We start from the raw sequence: 19,224 nt of genomic DNA, 5'->3' as shown, positions 1-19,224 counted from the left end.
AGTACCCTCTTGCCAGCTCCAGATCGGGAAGTTCCTTGTCTTCCTGAACTTTGTGCTTGGGGGTGTTAACATTCAGTTTGTTAGCAACTCCACCTGGTTCTAAAATAACAAAACTTACAGTGGGTTTTGTTTGTTTTTTTTTAGTATTTCAAACCAGTATTAGTTTTTCTGCATATGAATACTTTGTTATTTATATCAAAACTGATTAACAAGTCAGATGTCAGGAAGAAGGTAAAGACTAATTTGACTCAAGCTGCTCTCATTTCTCAAGCAATTGTAGCAAACGTCTACATTGACTTATGCCTGATCTAGGAGTTTACAAGGTATCCCAAGATAGCAGTAGGTCTCTATGTGTTTCTATATCCCTTGAAATTCCTTTCCCTGGCTGCTGTGAAGCTTCCAGGAAGCAGATTTTACACTGCAGAAGCTACTGCTTCTGTGTTACTTACCTCACTTAGTGGCTGTGGGCTCCTTAAGGAAACCTGTGAAGCTGCTGCACTTACTGGCTCTACTTCATTTCACAGCTGCCCTCTGTGGGAGTGTAGCTCAGAGGGTCTGTGGGGAGAAAGCTGATATCTGGCTATGCAGTGAAGGGGTGAAGAAAGCTTCAAGGAATTGGAGAAGCTCAGGGGAAAAGGCAGTGTACCCAGTAACTTCACAGTTGGGTTTTTTTGTTTGTTTGGGGTATTTTATTTTATTTAGTATTAATTGCTTTTTATTGTTGTGTCATGAACTAGAATTTGGATGTTTTGAATGAGCAGGGCAGTTCTGTAGTGCACAATCATGGCATTTAGATAGCAGTCAGAACCAAATGTCTTGTGCCACGATCGGTATCTCATGCTTCCTATCCAGCAGTTTTGCAAATTGGCTTTTATTCAAATGAAGGATGGGAAGCCTATTTCTGGAGAAATACTACAATAAAATGCTGCCTGGTTCCTGCATTGCTTTTACACCCTCTAATGCTTAGGGATCTTCGTAGTCATGTAACAGAGTGAGTGGGATAACCAGTAATCTGTTTATGTCTCTGAAGTATGAAACCATTATTGCTTCCTTCTCTTTCTAATAGCTTTAATAACAAACTTCAGTATTTAATTGATAAGCAAAACCGAGGGATTATATGATGATGTTTTGCTCCAAACTATAAAGTAAAAAAGGACATAATGTGCTCCTCTCAAGCAAGTGACTCATTCTCAAGCATTTAATTGGCATTATCTTTAAAGTGTACTCAGAATATTCCTAAAAGTGTTGATTTTTTTTTTTTTTTTTTTTTTTAATTATGAAGAATTAGAAAAACAATTGTTCCTGAAGCCATTTAGACCAGGAATCAAATGAACATGATAAGACAGGAAAATATATGATCATAATTTTTATTTGCATTTTAGAGTTACAACCAGTGCAAGACTGGTAAGTATAAAATATCATTACATTTGAGTACAGTTTCTCTGTACCATATATGTCTATAACAGCTTTACATCTGTCTGAATTAAGTTAACAGCACTAGTTCTCTGGAAAAGACCAGAAACTGTCAAGGAACTGTCCAAGCAAGGAATAGTAAAGCCGTTTTATCATGAGAGAAATAAGAATACAAAGAAATCTGTTAATTCTTAAACATGTACAAAAATATTGTAATAATATAGTCTACTTAATATAAACAAATTAAAAGAACAGAAAAATGTGAATACATCCATCATCCTGTTTAAAAATGATAAAGCATTTTCAAACTTAGCTCTGATTCAGGAAACCTAGGTAGCAGACAAACCCTATCCTGTGATTGCTTCAGTTTCAGCTGTTACGCATCTTGCCAAACTATTTACTGTTTTCCCTGTGCTCCTTGAAAACTGAGAAGTCATGCAATGTCTGTCACAGAAGATGAGATGCTCTTATGCAAATACTGTGCTGCTTTACAAATACTTCCTCTTCTCCCCCAACCTTACGAATCTGGTAAAGTTTTAGCATTGCTTTAATAAGATGTTATTTTTTCTAGGGAGTAAATTTTATCTTCTTTCTATGTGAATTACACTTGTGGTGAATCTAAATAGCAAAAGGTGGAAGATGGATCCAATTAGCTAATGTAATTTTTTAGTATCTGATCCAAAATATCAGCATTTATTTTTGCTCCTTAAAAATAAAAGGCAAATGCAAAGGATTCAGTGTGAATCCAGATGAAAGCTCGGGGCAGGGAGGATCAATGTGAATGGTTCAAAAGGTGCTGTCAGATGCTTCTTAATGGGGAACACAATTGTTGGAAACATCAAAGTGTAGCTGAATTTATTTGGCTTTCAATAAGGGATAGTATTTCAGTTAGAAACACCTAATTGGTAGTATACAGTAAAGTGACACAGTAAAAATGTCTGGCCTGTGTGTTAATTGCTCTGTCTGAATTAATACAGCCATATTATTTATTGGAATACAGTAATCAAACCAGCTGCTGACTGTTACAAAGGGGGACCATTTCAATTAACATGCATTGCTCCCAAAGGGGCAGTAAGGAGAAGTAAGCAATAGATATATGCAGGTATTCAGGGGAGAAACTCTAAATGAGATGATGGCTCATCCTTGTACCTGATAGAGATGTGAAAGGAATTATGCTTTGTGGAGGGTTCCAGTGATCTTCAGTGTGGTTTCTTATATCCTTTGCTGCATAGTTTACCAAGGTTTCATGTTGGCATGTGGTCCATTAATATTAGCAGCAGACATCTTTATTTCCTTCTGGGGACAAATCAAATGTAATAAAATCTAGTCAATCTTAGCTCATCCTTAGTTACTAAAATATGAGCTCACATTAACTCTGAACCTTTGAGGGTAGGGAGGTGAATTTACATCTCCTGTTGTTTGTCCACATAATGTTTGGACAGTGGTGCATGCTGCATGTCTTTGATTTGAGGTGATTTTCATTTACATATTAAGTGGGTGAGAGTGAGAGAGACAGAGTAGTGTGCAGGGCCTTCCCCAAGGGTAAGAGGCTCATTTGCTCTGTATTTCTTCCCTATTCCCACTGAAAACTTCTAAAATGTAAGAGAATTCTTGATCCACCCAGATTCTGTGTTACTAGATGAATTTTCAGTTTTCTAAACATGTAAAAAAAACCAACCAACCAAACAAAACCCTACATTTTTTTTGAGGCCAATACGAGGTACTCTTTGTCAATGTAATTGAAAAAAACCCCATGCAAAAACTGTTGCATCAGTGGTGTGATTATTCATAGCAACATAGACAACATATGTGCTCACCATCAGCATTTCTTCCTTCCCCTTCATTTTATGTTCCTGTATTATAGTCTTTATAAGACTGAATTGCCTTCACAGTTAGTGATTGAACGTTTATGTTTCTTCTTTTTTTATTTTTTTATGTTTTTTTTAATTTTTTTAATCTTTTTTTTTTAATTATTATTTTTATTTCTTTAATAGATTGATTTAGAATCTTAGGACTTTCAGGATTCTCTTGGCCTGACTCCACCATCCCTGAGCCATGTATTTGTGCAGTCTGGTGGTCTTAGTCTATATCAAATATTTTACCCAAAATATTTTTATTTGTATGAAATACCCTGTTTTATTGATTCAGGGGCTTTGCATGAGGAAAAGTTAAAAGCAAATGAAGAAGAAAATAATCGCAGTACACATTCAAATTACTAATTTCCTAATTTAAATGAAGATTGTAAAAGATCATCATATAAAAGTCAGTCATTATACCAAGGTAGAGGTTTTACAGCTTCAGTAGACAGAGCTTTGACAGAAACCTTCAACCTCACAGCATCAAAAGGAGCGTGACCAGCAGGTCAAAGGAGGTGATCCTGCCCCTTTACTCTACTCTTGTGAGACTTCACTTGGAGTATTGTGTACAGTTCTGGTGTCCGCAACGTAAGAAGGACATGGAGCTGTTGGAGCAAGTCCAGAGAAGACCCATGAAGATGATCAGGGGACTGGAGCACCTCCCGTATGAAGACAGGCTGAGAAAGTTTGGGCTGTTTAGCATGGAGAAGAGAAGGCTGTGTGGAGACCTCATAGCAGCCTTCCAGTATCTGAAGGGGGTTTACAAGGATGCTGGGGAGGGACTCTCTTCATTAGGAACTGTAGTGATAGGATTCAGACTAAAATGGGGGAAGTTCAGGTTACATGTAAAGAAGAATTCTTTACTATGAGAGTGGTGAGGCACTGGAACAGGCTGCCCAAAGAAGTTGTGAATGCCCCATCCCTGGCAGTGCTCAGAGCCAGGCTGGACGGAGTCTTCGGTGACATGGTCTAGAGTGATGCATCCCTGTCCATGGCAGGGGGAAATTGGAACTAAATGATCTTAAGCTCCTTTCCAACCCAAACCATTTATGATTCAATGTTGCTGAAAGAAAGGTGATGTTAGCGAACAGAATTCAGTGAATAGATGCTAGGCATTTTGGTAGCTGCAACTGAAATTCAGCACACTTTGTGGGAACTAAGCATTTTGGAACTGAAAAAAATCCACAAGAATCTCTTTGTGAAGGTTCTGTTGTCTATGAAGACACTAAACCCATATGTTTGGTGTAAAATGATGTGGTCAGTAATCTAAATATATGAACAACTTTTGTGTCTACAGCCGGCATCTTGACTCTTTATTACAATATTACTTTTAGACATACCAGCTCTTATTATATTGATAAAAATTATGTTGCAATACTATACTAGGTTTTTTCTGTTCATTTTACAAGGGAAAACTGGCCCAAAGCTGAGGCTGAGATTATAGTATTGCAATCAAGTTATTGATGTAATGAAGCCGTACAAGAGTGTGGATATGTCTATCTGCCTGTGTGTTATCAGTATGCAACATCCTTGTACAAGACAGAAGGCCTAGTGGTGAGGAAGGTGGAACAAGGTTAATTTACAGAATGCCTCTTGCTGTCCTGAAGAGTACCACTGGTAGGAATGTGGGTGGTGGTTGACTTTTCTTTGGTGGTTGTGGTTGGGTTTTTCTTTGTCTCTTTCTTTCTTGTTTGCTTTATCTTTCCAGTTTTTCCTCTTTAAAGGCTTTGCCTTGAGCCAAGAGATTAAGTATTGATCCACTTGACTTGTGTAAATCGCTTCACTCTTTAGTAAAATAAGCGTTTCCAAGGAACTGTCATGTTTTAGCTAGTAAAATATTAGTAAATTTAGGTATACAGGAAATTATTGGTTTGAAAGGATATAATCTTTGTTAATATTTTTATCCCCGTGTTTTCCCAGAGTGCTAAATATAATAGAATTCACAGATGTTTGCATTTTCTTCTTAAAAGAACCAAAGCTTTAGCTTATGAGTCAGTTAAAAGTAGAATCCTTTGGTAATACAGTTGCTGTGAGTGAGTTCAAATATCAAATGCAGTCTGGAACAGCATGCAGTAGGCTTAAGAGCATCGTTATTGTGATAAAATTCAATTTAAACCGTTCCTTATCAGGCTCCACTTGATTGTTTTTCTGTAATTTCTTCAAACCTTGCAATGAATCAAATCAATGACTTAAAAAACTCAACAAAGTAGTATTTGAGTCATCAAAATGTTATCATGAATTTGAACAGGAGGGGAGCCATTTAGAAACTTTGGACTAGATGAAATGAATACCTTAATTTTCCAAAGTACTGATTGGTTCAGAAAAAAAAAATACTGGATGCAAGGCCCTGGTTTGGCAAAATAATTAAAAACTTGACCTGAAGTCAAATGGGTCTGGTATCAGGAAATTTTGATTTGCCAATCTGTTGTTGCAGAGCTGGAGAGAAGCTGATAATGAAGTTTCTTCATTAGAAGAGAATGAGAAAAACTCCAAAAAATTATAAAGCAGACACATCAACATTTCACTGTGCTGTCTTCGTTAGTGTTAAGAGCAAGTAACAGAGTCAAATGCTTTTACCATATCAATATCTGATTTAAGTTGAATTTTCTGCTTAAACTAATAGTAGTGCTACAGGAATGGCAGTCCTGTGGTTTTATTCTGTCAGACCTCCAGAATTCTGATTTCAATTTGTCAATGTGGAAATAATAACAATTAAAAAAGGCAAAATTAAGGGTATGGTGTCTTTTGTGGTGGTGATGTTTTTTGTTGTTGTTGTTGTTGTTCTTTAATGTTAGGCTTTTGATTTGAGCAATTGGAGTTACATTTTCAGTTTCTGGACAGACAGGAAGATTAAAAAGAACCTTATTTTTTTTTAAAAAAAAGCTCCTCTTCTTGCAAGAGTTCTTGTAACATGCAGTCCTAGGTGGAAGCTTGCAAGAGGCTTGTATTATGTTTTTTTTAATAGAAAAAAATATTGATTTATCATATCAAATGCTGTATTCTTTAAAAAAAGTCTTGTTTTCATGGTTTTAATGTAGTTATCACTGGGTTCTGCTCAGCTGTCTTGTAGTCTGTGACAAAACTACGTAGCTACTGTACTTCTCAAAAACCAAGTAGTAAACTTCTTTGGGTTTCAAAATAATCATATAAGTTTATGTCGCTGTGTATGGAACTATGTAGGTGATTAGCAAAGGAAGAAAAACTATTAAAATGTTCTGTGGTTTGAAGTGCCTTGGAAACAGCTTTTCTGGACAGATGTATTTTTTTTTAATGCCATTTTTCTCTTTAAAAATTACCAGTATTCTGATTGCATTGAAGTGCTGCAGTAGTTACTAAGATAACTTAGAGGTCGTCTGTAGAAATAGGCCTGGATTTTTCACATACATTTGTATATTTTAGAGAGAAGGTGTCTTTTTATGATTCGCCTTAATTATTCTGATTAGCTTTTGCAATTAGCTGAAAGATAATGGCTTTTCTTAATGGATATTTTTTTCTTACTCTGATTTAACCCTCCTCCTTTGAATCTGTTTTCTTCAAAATGGGATATATAATACCAGCATAAGGTATATGCCAGTGCATTTCAGAAATACATCAGCACATGAATGAGTAACTACTATTATATATTCAGAATTTATTCACTCAGAAAGAAAAAAAAAAAACAAACCCAACCCTGTTTTAGTTTGGAATAAATCAGCAATAGATTTATAGCTGTATTTTAATGATAAAAATATAGACCCCTCAGAATTTTGATTGGGAAGACTAATTGGACTGCTTAGGAGCTAGGAGAAGGTGATCTGTCTGAATAATTTCTTTGGCTCTTCACTTGATGCCAAGAACAAGAAAAATGCCCTTTTCTCTCTTATAATAGTATTTAAGTAGACTCTCAGAGTTGCTGAATTTTTTCCTTGAAAAGTGTAGCTTACTAGACAGAAGGGAGTGTTTCCACCTTTGTTCTGTGTTATAGAAACAATTCCTCACTTGGCTAAAGTAGCTAATGCTGTGTAAACCCCAGAAACTTTACACTAAAACATTTGTCTTCTAAAATTCTTGTAAGCATAGAAGTAAGCCTTAAAAGTGTGGTTATTTTTCCTCACATATGAAGAGTCATTATTTGACTGTGCCAATGAAAAATCTTAAATTTTACATCTCTCTTGTGAAGCTTGCTCTTACTTAGCCTTTTTTTTTTTTTTTTTTAATGGCAGGTATATCCAGCTATATTACCATAAATAAATTCAAGCTTTAATAATGATCCAAAACGATTCCTTCCTAGTTGTCCTCAGAAAGGACTGACTTTTCCCTTACTGATTATGTGAATGAGGGCTGGTTATATATTTATTAAGAAAAATAACAATCCTGAATACCATATGGTTAGTGATAAGAAAAGTATGTTTTACTTCTCTGGATCAAATGGAGGGATTTGTACAAGCTTTGAAAAGGGAAGTTATGTTTTTCAGAAGCTGAAGATAGGATTTACAGCCATAAGAATGGCTTTATTAATTAGAAATATAGGCCAGAGCAAGCAGACTGAAGTTCTGTTTAGAGATGAAGAAAAGTCCCTGCACTTGGGCAATTTGCTACCTTTGGATGGAGCACACTCAACTGTCTGATCTGGGCAGTCAAAGTTGGGTCTTCTGAGTTCCACTTTACTAGCTACTTTAAATATTTCAAAGGACTTTGCCCTTTTTCCTTAATCCTTTGAAAGTAGTGATAGTATTTCATTAATAGCGTGTCAGAATGTTATGCCACAGAAGAAAAAAATGCAGTGGTTTTGGGTGTTGTTTTTTTTTTTTTGCTGTCCAGGTTTAAATAGAACTTGCACTAAATAAGCAGGGCAATTTTGTTCATGGGTGATTTTCTTTTTTTTTTTTCCTGCAGGTGTGTAACGATGTGTGAGAGCAGAATGGCAAAAGGGAAGTGGGAAGGAGTAGGTAGTGATTTCTTCTATACTGGTTATCAAGTAGTGTGATACTGTAACTATTCCACAGTAATTTCTGCATGCTGGACCTCTTCTCTGCTTTCTGCCCATGCTGAGGGTTGCTCCCAGAGTCTCCTTGTTCATTTCCTTGTTGTTTGACTTATACTGCGTACACTATATCCTCTTCAAAATATGTTCCCCACACAAGACCCTCTCTTTTCTCTTCCATGGCTGCAAAGTATTCCCTTAGTCCCTAAGAGCCTGGCTACGCTAGGTCTGCTGCACTCTATCACATTAGTTTCCACCATCACAGAGGCAAAACGGGGCATGTGTCTTCTAATTCTTCAACTGCTTCATGGAAAGAAGTGGAAAAACAGCAGAGGAGCATGATGGAAAAAGTTCTTGTTGCCAGTAACATGGATGTTGCCATAGAACCATCATAAGTGCCTAGAAATTTTATCAGTTTTATTTGGTATTGCACACTTTTAGAATTATGATAGTGTTTTCCGTATATTGAGCCATACTTGAATAGTTTTAGTTCTTTTCTCTCTCTTCATCAGTCCTGCCCAACAGTAATTAAGCTACACTGGGCCTTTCCAAAGGCAGGGGAGTTTAAATATCAGTAATTTGATCTGCCCTGTTTACTGATCTCTGCTGTTAGCTGAGTTGAAAGTGAAATGTTTTAATTAAAATGATTGGCAATAAGTTGGTATAATGCCATAATTTGCACTGGGCCTCTTCTAGAAAATGACTTAACCTTTGCCTCCGTTGCTAAGGCAACTAATGGACATAATTGTAACTGGATGTATATAGATAGCAAGTGGAGGGCCTAAAGCTTTTTTAAATTGCTGGCACATAATGATGCTAAAAGATTAAAATGTGATTTTAGCAAAATATATCCAAAAGTCTCTTCCATGCTTTAAGCTCAATCTTCACATTTTATCTTCTGGTACCGCTTCATGTTTCAAACCTTCCAGTTTGGACTCTAAAACTTTATGATATCATACCTCATTAATGCAGCAGTGTATGCATAATAACTTGCGATATAATCTGGAAATGGCAGTGGCTATTCTACTGAGATTTAGAATAATGTGTTTGATGGAATCTTATCACCAATCTATATTGAATCAGCAGAGTTAAGAATTAGATCATACATTATAAAGTATCCTGAATTGCGTTTTTAGACAAAAACCATGAAAACCCCTTTTTTCCTTCTTTACTTGCTGAACCTTAAGGTTCATAATGACCCTGTGCTCTATGATAAAATTGGGTATTTTTCTGAAAGAGAAATAAAAGTTCTGAAGAGAGCTAAATGGGTGCCCTTGACATAATGCTTGTCACTGATGCCCATGTAGAATTTGATAGGGTCTTTTAAATAATGCTTAGACTCTGTTCTTTCTAGTTTGCAGTGTTTCCTTCCACCCCCTATCCCCTCCTCCCCAGTGAAAGGAATATAAAACTGAACAATTAATTTTGTTTTTTTTCTCTGTTGGAAAATATTCAGAATTGGAGTCCAAAGAAATTACAATTCTTAGTGAGAAGAAAGAAAGAGGGTGCGCTTAGTGCACTTTTCTACTGACCTGATGCATCTCTAACATTTAGGCTCCTAAAGATGAGACTAAGCAGAATGTAAGCATACAGCATGACAGTGCAAAAATGAGCATCGCATAAGTGTAGACTTAAGCTTATGCAATCACCTGTATGCAGCTAAGGGCTAGTCCTTTTGAGGTCTTCCTTCTATACCATCCTGTTTACCTTTCCTATCTTTTCTATACATGTGTGATACACTCTGATGGCCAGGCCTGGGAAGAATAAGAAAGTGGCAGATTAAGTAGTACTTAGCTGCAGGAAAAGAGGTGCCTGAAATATCACACAACTTAGTTACATAGCTAGTTTGCTTTGTCTTAATTTCTTTATTAGTACATGTATTTGGGCACATTTATTTGAAAATGTGTGCAATTTTTTACTTTATAGTATCCTATAGAATGAAACAAATGACAAAGATTCTTTGGTTTTGTTTTTAAAAACATTGCTGCAAAGAAATTTTATTTCAGTCTTAGAGAATTCTTAAACCAAATATAACTTTAAAATTTAAGAGCCTGAGTTATTAGAAGTTACTCTCCAGTCTTACATTATGCCACTGTTTTCAAAGAGACAAGGTAAGATTTTGCAAAAAAAGGATTAATTCAGCAGTTTTCCTGAAAAGCTTTTAGTGCTGTAAGACTGCTAATACTTGAGGATTAAAAAGTTGCATTTAAAATTTATTCACAATAGTTGATATAACTTGGCAAACAATTTAGAAACAACTAAACAATGATTGTAGAAATGGCTTTACTAAAACATTCACGTTTGGGCCCTAAGTATAGAACCCTTAAGCACCCGAAACTACTGAACATCATGGTAGATGGCTGTCTGATGAAAGCAGTCTAACTTGCTTGGCTTGTGAAAAGCCACTGTATCAGAAAATGGTCTGGGGAGCACTGCATTCTCATACTAGAGATTTTAATAAATCATGACATCTGGGTTTTTTTCCTCTTTCCATTTCTCCATTCCTACCTTATATACATATATACATGTGGAAAGCATCTCTGTGGAAATATATGTCATTATGTTAACATTTAGAAAGCTAAAACAAGCTAGACTAAAACAATGACATTAGGGACATAGAGAATAAAATAAAGTGCCTTCATAATGTAAATGCAGTTTCCATTCTCCTTCCATAGCACCTTGTCATCTGTCTAAAGGGTAAAAAGGGAAGTTGAAAGCAAGCAAAGGAAAAGATGATCTCTCCAAATCAAGAAGAGGCAAATGCAAGGAGGAATTTCAAGTCATGAACAGCAGTCTCCTAAGATGAGTAGGTTCCAAAATGCCTAGTGATGCATGGGTCAGAAGGAGGTGGGAAGGAGCTTAGAATCATAGAATAGAATCATAGAATAGTTAGGGTTGGAAAGGACCTTAAGATCATCTAGTTCCAACCCCCCTGACATGGGCAGGGACACCTCACACTAAATGATATCACCCAAGGCCTCATCCAACCTGGTCTTAAATACTGACAGGGATGGAGCATTCACAACCTCCCTGGGCAACCTATTCCAGTGCCTCACCACCCTAACAGGAAAGAATTTCCTCCTTATATCCAATCTAAACTTCCCTTAAGTTTTAACCCATTACCCCTTGTCCTGTCACTACAATCTCTAATGAAGAGTCCCTCCTCAGCATCCCTATAGGCCCCCTTCAGATACTGGAAGGCTGCTATGAGGTCTCCACACAGCCTTCCCTTCTCCAAGCTGAACAGCCCCAACTTTCTCAGCCCGTCTTCATACGGGAGGTGCTCCAGTCCTCTGATCACCCTTGTGGCCCTCCTCTGGACTTGTTCTGACAGTTCCATCTCTTTTTTTATGTTGAGGACACCAGAACTGTACACAATACTCCAAGCAAGGTCCCACAAGAGCAGAGTAAAGGGGCAGGATCACCTCCTTTGACCTGCTGGTCACACTCCTTTTGATGCAGTCCAGGATACGGTTGGCTTTCTGGGCTGCAAGCACACACTGCCTGCTCATGTTCATTTTCTCATCAACCAACACCCCCAAGTCCTTCTCCACAGGGCTGCTCTGAATCTCTTCTTTGCCCAACCTGTAGCTGTGTCTGGGATTGCTCCGACCCAGGTGTAGGACCTTGCACTTGGCATGGTTAAACTTCATGAGGTTGGCATCAGCCCACGTCACAAGCGTGTTGAGGTCCCTCTGGATGGCATTTCTTCCCTCCAGCGTATCAACCGAACCACACAGCTTGGTGTCATCAGCAAACCTGCTGAGGGCGCACTCAATCCCACTGTCCATGTCACCGACAAAAATACTGAACAAGACCGGTCCCAACACCGATCCCTGAGGGACACCACTCGTTACTGGTCTCCAGCTGGACATTGAGCCATTGATGACAACTCTTTGTGTGTGGCCATCCAGCCAGTTCTTTATCCACTGAGTGGTCCATTGATCAAATTGCTGTCTCTCCAATTTAGAGACAAGGATGTCGTGTGGGACAGTGTCGAATGCTTTGCACAAGTCCAGGTAGGTGACATCAACTGCTCTACCCCTGTCCATCAGTTCCGTAGCCCCATCATAGAAGGCCACCAAATTGGTCAGGCAGGATTTCCCCTTAGTGAAGCCATGCTGGCTGTCACCAAGCACCCTGTTGATTGTCATGTGCCTTAGCATGCCTTCCAGGAGAATCTGCTCCAAGATTTTGATAGGCACAGAGGTGGGACTGACTGGTCTGTAGTTCCCCGGGTCATCCATTTTCCCCTTCTTGAAAATGGGGGTTATATTTCCCTTTTTCCAGTCATCAGGAACTTCACCTGACTGCCATGATTTCTCAAATATGATGGCCAGCGGCTTCGCAACTTCATTTGCCAGCTCCTTTAGGACCCGTGGATGGATCTCATCAGGACCCATGGACTTGTGCACGTTCAGGTTCTTAAGATGGTCTCAAACCAGATCCTCTCCTACAGTGGGCACAAGGTCTTCGTTCTCACAGTCTCTGTGTCTGCCTTCCAAGACTTGGGTGGTGTGGTCAGAGCCTTTGGCAGTGAAGACCAAGGCAAAGAAGTCATTCAGAACCTCAGCCTTCTCCAAATCCTGTGTAGCCAGCTCTACCGAGAGCTTCCTGAGGGGGCCTACATTCTCCCTAGTCTGTTTTTTATTTGCTATGTACCTATAGAATCCCTTCCTGTTATCCTTAATACCCCTAGCCAAGTTTAATTGTAACTGGGCCTTAGCTTTCCTAACCTGGTCCCTAGCTTCTCGGACAACATCCCTGTACTCTTCCCATGCCACCTGTCCTTGCTTCCACTTATTATAAGCCTCTTTTTTCATTTGAATTTTCCTCAGCAGCTCCTTATCCATCCAAGGAGGTCTCCTGGCCCTCCTGCTGCACTTCCTTCTAGTTGTGATGCAACACTCCTGAGCATGTAGCAGGTGATACTTAAATATCAAACAAGAGTCTTGGCCCCCCCCTGCCCTCTAGGGCTGTATCCCATGGAACCTTACTAAGCAGGTTCCTGAAGAGGCCAAAGGCTGCTCTTTTGAAGTCCAGGGCAGTGAGCTTGCTACACACTCTTCTCACTGTCCTGAGGATCTCAAATTCGATCATCTCTTGATTGCTGCATCCAAGGCTGCCCTGGAGCATCACATTTCCAATAAGCCCCTCCCTGTTGGTGAGCACGAGGTCAAGCATGGCACCTCTCCTTGTTGGCTCCTCTATTACTTGCAGAAGGAAGTTGTCTTCCACACAATCGAGGAACCTCCTGGATTGCTTGTGCCAGGCTGTACTGTCGTTCCAACAGATATCAGGGTGGTTCAAGTCCGACATAAGAACAAGGGCCTGCAAGTGTGAGGCTTTTCCTATCTGTCTATGGAGTGCTTCATCCACAGGTTCTTCTTGATCAGGAGGTCTGTGACAGATCCCCACAGTAATGTCTTCCATAGCTATATTGCCTTTAACCCTGACCCACAAACTCTCTGTGGACTGCTCACCTGTCCCCAGAGTTCTACACTCTTCAGCCTATCCCTAACATAAAGGGCAACTCCCCCTCCCTGCTTGCCAGGCCTGTCTTTTCTAAAAAGCCTGTAACCTTCCATTCCAACACTCCAGTCATAGGAGCCATCCCACCATGTTTCTGTGATACCTATTACATCATACCCCCACAGATGTGCACACATCTCTAATTCCTCATTTGTTCCCCATGCTACGGGCATTTGTATAGAGGCATCTGAGCTGAGCTCCAAATGAAGCTGGCTCATTGGCTGGAGCAGCTGGGATATCTCTACATTGCTCCAAGATTTATTATAGGTGCTGGCAACTGACTGGGTGTGTTGGGATGGAATGATGCCCCCCTCCCCCAACACATCTAGTTTAAAGCCTCCTTGACCAGCCTTGCAAGCCTCCTACCAAAACTGCTCTTTCCCTTCTTTATCAGACCAGCTCCATCAGCCCCCACTAGACCTGGCCTACAAACTTGGGTCCCATGTTCAAGACACTCAAACCCCTGACTATGACAGCACCCTTTTAACCATTTATTAACCTGGCCAATCCTCCTAGCTTTTTTTGGGTCCTCCCCTGTATCTTGGAGAATTGATGAAAAGACCACCTGAGCTCCAGAGCCCCTAACCACCTCCCCCAGGGCTCTGTAGTCCTTCTTTATGTTCCCCAGGCTACTACTATCTATATCCCTAGCACCCACATGTATCACTAGAAGCGGGTAATAGTCAGTGGGACTTACTAGAGCAGGCAGCCTCTCTGCCACATCCCTGATCTGTGCGCCTGGTAGGCAACGCACCTCCATTGAGATGGGGTCAGGCCGGCAGACAAGTGCTTCTGTCCCTTTCAGTGCAGAGTCCCCTACTACTAGGACCCGCTGCTTCTTCCTGGCAGCACCAGTAGAGATCTTCTTTAGCAGTGCATCAGCCGGCTGTTTCTGGCTCAAGTGCGTTTCCTCATTAGCCCCCTGCAGGACAGCAAAGCGGTTCTGCGTGGGGACAGGGGATTTAGGGGGAAGCCCCTTGTGTTTGGTTGTCCTTTTCCTTTTTTGTTGTATTTTTTTTTTTTTGTCACTAATTCCCAGCTTCCCGGGTTAACGGCCTCCTTCTTTCCTCCATGAGCTAGAGGTGAAGCTCGAGGCCCCTGCACAGTTTGGGCCGGGAGCAAGCATTCCTGCTTCCTCTCAGCTTCCCTGACATCTCGCAGCCTATTAACAGCATCCCGCAGCTCAGCCCGGGCTGCAGGAGCACCTCCACCAGGGAGCACCGAGTGCAGCCCTGCCCATTGTGCACCCCCCCTCACCAGACCAGTGCAGGCACTCTCCTCTCTACACCCCGAGCTCTGCACTGCAGCCTTCCCTCTCACCGGCTCTGTCTGGGTGCCTACGCTGCCACCGCCGGGGCAGCCAGAGCAGAGCTCCCGGACCCAGCCCTGCTCACACGCCCAGTGCTCACCATCCCGCCCGCCGGCCCGCGCCAGCTGCCTCGCCACGCTCCTGCTCGCCCGCGCTCCCTGGGGCAGGTTTTTACCCACTCATGGCTGGTGCCGCTGCTTCAGGCTCCGCCCCGTGTGAGTCAGCTGCTCGCTCTCGTCAGCTGAGCTGCCGGCTCCCGGGCAGGTCCTGTCGAGGACTTGAGGCTCCCTCGGTGGCTCTTCGAGGCGCATGTCACGTCCATGTGCAATTACAGAAAGAGGTGAAAGGCAACCAGGCACAGGAAGTCGGAGGGACAAAGACTGATCTTACTCCTCATCTCTCATAGGTTTTTGCTGTAAAATGTGCTGCTGGCCAGATAGCTGTGCTGGTCAGCAGAAGATACCAACAGCACCAGGAAAAGTCATGCTTACTCTCCTGGAGAACACAAGGGAAGCTGCAGTGCAGCTGTACTGTGATATGGTGGTGTGTGATGTCTGACACTGTTTTTCTTAGCTGCAGTTACTTCACAGGAAATTTAGAGAGTGACCCTACAGGGAGTTGTGCTGGCATAAGTGAAGTATAGGAGAAACTTCATGACCTGGCTTCACCAAGTCTGAATCCCAGACTTCTTGAAAACTTCCAGAGAAGGGTAGCTAAGTCAAACACTCAGCCAGTGTAATTTTGGGCTCCCTGGACTGGCTGGGATGTTGAGCCCCTTCTACATGCGTAATTGTCTACATGTAGTCTTGACTCACCGAGGAGTTATGTGCCACCTAGTTACCTAGCTCCATTTCAGGATAGGAATTTGTAATCGCTTTTCTGCTGAGGGTAATTTCTTCTGATATCTATTACTTTTAAAGGAAAAGTATGTTAGTTCCCTTCAAGTTGACTCTTATCAGGAAAACCCTTGAAAAGTACGAAAAATACTTGCTAATTTCAAGAGGATAGTTAATAAATCACCCTTCTATACATAAGCATTAGTGAAGAAAATTAACAACTTGTGCAAGTATTTGTTCTTGTTTCTGGTGCACAGAACATGTCTGTTGTGAATTAGATAGAGAAGAACAATATGAGAGAATTCTGGCAAAATGGGCTTCTAAACGAAAATGTTAAGTGGTTTTGAAAAAGAGACAGAGTATTCATTTGATGGAGGTCACGAGTAAATTGATTTCGAAAGGGAAGAAAATCTGAAAAATAATACCAGGGAAAGAAAAGTGCAAAAAAATTAGAATTCAGCTAGTAGAACTGCCAGAACAATTTCAGTTTAAATCAATAAAACTGTGCATAAACTGTGTACTAAAACTAAGCTTTTATCTTTATCTATTGAAAAATGCAGCATACCTACTGAAATGAAATTGTATGCTTATACTTTATTGTTATAAGGAATGTCATTTTACCATATATAGTGAATTGATAGATCTGCAACATATTAGTTCTGAACAATTATAGAATCATAGAATAGTTAGGGTTGGAAAGGACCTTAAGATCATCTGGTTCCAACCCCCCTGCCTGTACTGCCTTTACAGTGCCTGTAAAACTAGGATCAGCTGATAGCTGCTTCAGATGCTGTACTGCTGTGTCCTGGGTTCAGCAGTAGTAGTCATTTTTCTCCTTCTTAGTAGCTGGTGCAGTGCTGTGCTTTTGACTTTCAGCCTGGGAACAGCACTGATAACACCAATGGTTTTAGTTGCTGCTCAGTAATGTTTACTCTGACCAAGGACTTTCTGAGTCTCATGCTCTGCCAGGGAGGAGGAGAAGCCATGAGGAAGCAGAGACAGGACACCTGACCCAAACTAGCCAAAGAGGTATTCCATACCACAGTATGCCATGCCTGCTATATAAACTGGGGCAGTTACCTGGAAGGGCTAGATCATGCTCTGGTCAGGATGGGTACCGTTTGGCAGGTGATGAGGTGTTGTATTCTCTTCCCTTATTATTTCCCTTATCATTATTATTATTGGTGGTAGCAGTAGTGGTTTCTGTTATACCTTAGTGACTGGACTATTCTTACCTCAAACTGTGGGAGTTGCATTCTTTCGATTCTCCTCCCCATCCCTCCAGGAGCGGTGGGGGGAGTGAGAGAATAGCTGCGTGGCTTTCTGAGTTACGGCTGGGCTTAAAGCACGACATGCTGTTTGGCCTGTAGAAACCTTGTCGTATCCTGTCAAACTACGCTGTGCTGAAGAAAATGTAGAAGTCTATTCCTGTATAAAATTTTCTGTGATGTGCACTTAAATAGTGGCTCTGCAGCATATGTATTTTGGCAAAGCTAAGTAGAATACTAATATTTGGCAGCTTTGATTCGCCCACAGTTGTCTTTTCTTCACCTTGGAATAAAGAGTGGATTAAGCCATCTGTGTAATACTTTTTCCCTTTGAGTATAGAATTCTGCATTTAGAAAAGTCCACTTCATTGTACATAAGTTGTAATGGCATGATTTGATTTAATGATTTTCCAAAAGAAAGAACATGAGTTTCTGTCCAAAGCTGTGATTGGACCAATTTGGAGACTTTTGGAAGCCTATAAACTGAAGTTTACTTGAAAGCTTATTTAGTGCTATTGATATACTCTGTTGCCAATACTATTTTTTTTTCTCTTTGGAAAGAGAAAGAAAAGCACATGTACAAAAAGGCTTGAGGGGAAGGATGTAGTATTCCCCTAGAACAACCTATTTAAGAGCAGCTCTGTGTACATCAGCAGCCAGAGAGAGGAAGAAAGATTTTTCTTCTTTTTAATCTTCCTCCTTGCAAGATTTAACCCACCTTTGCATGAGAAACTCATCAGAATTTAAATATTTCAGCTTGGGCTTCTTATTAATTCCCATCAAATATTACAACTGCCTAGACTTGTCTTTCTTCACAGTTTGTCCTTTTTATTTTTTCTCCTAACAATTAAAATAATATTTGAGAGGGTTATATCAGCATAGTTATGCTGTTCATAGTTTTAAAATTTATTCTGCAGCAGTCCTTGAAATAGATAAAAAAGGGTTATTTTCCTTTTATTCTATTTTATTGTAACATTAAGGGATTACAGCTGGCTCCTGAAGATTTTACACACACAGCATTGCAACTGGGCACAAATGAGTTATACCCATAGGTGTCAGTAACATGTTAAACTGTGAGCAGAACGCTATTCTCTGTATCTGAGGGAGAAGAAATATTTTGAGAAATGACTAGCTGAAACTGTATTATCCTTCAGTTGTTCATTACCCTAATTGGACAAAGCTCACAGGACACCATGTAGAAACAAATTGTAGTGTATAAATGTGAGAAGTACCACAGTTTATTGAGCTCGTTGTTCAGGGTAATTTTTCAGGTTAAAAGCAGAAGCATAGGAAATTAGCTCTTTACTCTTGAAGAAAGAGCAAAGCTTACTTTTCTGTATCTTAAGACATGATACCTGACTAACCTGTAGGCTCACAAAACCACGCTGCTACAGCATGACTGAAGTTTATCCATTGAGGTCTTGGGGGATGCTTGCAAGGAAACCACCTTTGAGAGTAGAGTGAAGAAATACAGTTCTGGGACTAGCTGATGATTATTTTTTAAAGTTTACAGCTGTTTTAGGTTGCTTAAGGGTATAAAAAAAGTTAAGGGTCCCATGGGAAATACTTTGAGGGCAGAAAGCAGGTAAGGCAGACAAAAGAGTATGGAAAATACATTAATTACATAGCTTTTCAATTTATCACGTTTATGTAGCACCTTAGAAACACAAGCGGTGAGAATTGTGTTAAATTTGTGTATTTGCTTTATGGATTCACTTCAAGAGATACAATCAGTCCAGTCACTCATAAGTGTTTGTTGTTTTTTTTTTTACTTGTTTTAAATACAGCAAATACCTAGTAACATGGTCACAGAATTAATAAATTGATTCAAAGTCTCATGCAAATCCAAACCAAAATGATCCAATAGCCTTAAAATAAGGAAGGTAACTTTTTTGAATTGTCACTTTCCAAGATATTACTGTATCAAAATTTGCTTATTTTTAAACTAAATTACTTATATTTAAAAAAACATTGTGCTGAAAGCTGTAAATACTATGCAGGAAGGTTCATCCGTCAAACCAGGGACAGTCCTGATTTCCCAGCTTCT

Source organism: Pezoporus flaviventris, unplaced genomic scaffold, assembly GCF_033815535.1.
Source record: "Pezoporus flaviventris isolate CSIRO_AGI_PZ_B2104156 unplaced genomic scaffold, CSIRO_AGI_Pfla_v1 ptg000001l, whole genome shotgun sequence".
NCBI classification, from domain to species: domain Eukaryota; kingdom Metazoa; phylum Chordata; class Aves; order Psittaciformes; family Psittacidae; genus Pezoporus; species Pezoporus flaviventris.
The sequence above is the reverse complement of the archived record's forward strand: the minus strand, read 5'-3'. Positions refer to the sequence as shown.